The sequence below is a fragment of the Quercus suber genome, unplaced genomic scaffold, assembly GCF_002906115.3.
Source record: "Quercus suber isolate HL8 unplaced genomic scaffold, Cork oak 2.0 scaffold_472, whole genome shotgun sequence".
In the NCBI taxonomy this organism is placed as follows: domain Eukaryota; kingdom Viridiplantae; phylum Streptophyta; class Magnoliopsida; order Fagales; family Fagaceae; genus Quercus; species Quercus suber.
Window position 1 is genome coordinate 618909 of NW_027069923.1, and position 2341 is coordinate 621249.

Sequence of the window (2341 nt, forward strand, 5' to 3'; positions counted from 1 at the left end):
TACTTTTGTTATTCAACATGACTTTGGCCATTTCTTGAACCACTCTATTCTTCCTTTCCACAACTCCATTTTGCTAAGGTATCTTGGGTGCTGAGAAATCTTGCTTAGTTCCTTGATCATTGCAAAAAGACCCAAGCTTAGAGTTTTCAAACTCTTTTCCATGATCACTCTTGATGTGAGCAATCATAGTATTCTTCTCAATGTGAAGTTTCTTGCATAGATGTATCATCTTTTCTGGGGCTTCAGATTTATCTCTCAGAAGAATTACCCAAGTGTATTGAGTGAAGTCATCTACCACAACAAGAATGTACTTCATTCCTCCTAGACTTTGAACTTTGGCTGGACCCATTAGATCAATGTGTAGAAACTCTAATGGTTTGGATGCCTGAACCTCACTTATGGATAGATGTTGAGATTTCACTTGTTTACTAATCTGACATGGTTTGTAGATACTTTTCTCTATCTTCTCAAATTTTGGTAAACCTACAGCAACTTCACACTTAGATATCTTTTCACACTGTAGCACTTGCGACTGATGCTTGGTGTTGTTAGGGTACATTTTTTTTTTTTTTTTTACACCTAGTATTATTTAAGTATCACCTACTTATTTTCAAACATCACTAAGAAGTTATTGGGCTTTCACAAAATATTTTTTGCCATATTATTATGTTAACCACAAATTTTTCATTATCTAAATTGGTTCATGATATAAGCTATCACAAAAAGCCCAAAAAATTCATATCTTATCTAATCTTATTATCATTATTTAGCTAAGCCAAAAATTGGCCATATGAACCCAATTCACACACCACATTTTATTTTTTATTTTTTTAAGACTAAGGCTACTTATGCTTGGCAATATTTCAAAAGCCCAATTTTCATTAGCAATATCAAAAACCCAATTTACATTGACATTATTAAAAGCCCAAGCTAGTAAAAAGCCCAAAATTATCAATACTTGGCAAAATACTATATCATAAGTGTTTCACTTAAAGTCCAATGATTAACAATGTTTTCAGTTCTTAAACCTATTACTACAATATTACAAGCATATGAAATCTATCTTATAAAACCCATGGTAACCATTTATGTTATGTGACACTATTCATTTTTCCAAAAACCCATGGCAAACATACATCAAGCCCATGGAGAATTATGAATTCGTGTTACTAGTATAAAAACCTATGGAAAGTTATAATTTATTTTAAACCCATAATAATTTTTTATTTCATACCATATTATAAACCCATGGTAACTATTTATGTGGACTATCTGGGCTTTTGCCCTTAATTTTTTATTTTTTTTTATTTTTTTCTATTTAGCAATTTGCCCCTGTTTGCAAACTATATAGGGGCGTGCTCCTGTTTCGATACTCGATTATTTTAAAATCGAGTTTCAATGAAATACTTGATTCTTAGAAAATCGAGTTATGCCCGATCAAACTTTAAAAAAAAAATAAAATTGCATGGAACTCGAATATCAAAAAATCGAGTTCCATGCAAAATTTTTTTTATAAGTGTGAGCCTTATAGTGGCATTTTTATGCCCTATAGTAACGTTTTAAAGCCCTATAGTAGTGTTTTCTTGCAAAATATTTTGTAAGTGTGATCACGCTATACAAGTTCATGGACCCTATAGTGGCTTTTTTAAGCCCTATAGTGACGTTTTAAATCCCTATAGCGGCGTTTTCATGCAAATTTTTTTTTATAAGTGTGATTTTTCCTGCAAATTTTTTTTACAAGTGTGATACTATTTAGGAAGCCCTATAGTGGCATTTTTAAGAACTATAGTGACGTTTTAAAGCTCTATAGCGGTGTTTTCCTGCAAATTTTTTTTATAAGTGTGATTACCCCATTAGGGAGTCCTATAGTGATGTTTTAAAACTCTATAGTGGCGTTTTAGAACTCGATTTCCATAAAATCGAGTTCTATGCTTTTTTATTTATTTATTTATTTATAAGTTTGATCAGGCATAACTCGATTTTCTACAGATCGAGTATTTCGTAGAAACTCGATTTTAAGATAATCGAGTATTGAAATAGGGGCATATCCCTATATAGTTTGCAAATAGGGGCAAATTGCTAAATAAAAAAAAATTTAAGGGTAAAAGGCCAAATAGTCCCTATTTATGTTACGTAACACTATTCATTTTTCCAAAACCCATGGCAAACATATATCAAGCCCATGAAGAATTATGAATTTGTGTTACTAATATAAAAACTCATGAAAAGTTATGATTATTTATTTTAGACCTATGACTTTTATTTATTTTAACCATATTATAAACTCATGGAATTTATATAAGAACCCATGGTCACTATTTATCTTATACATTCTTAATAT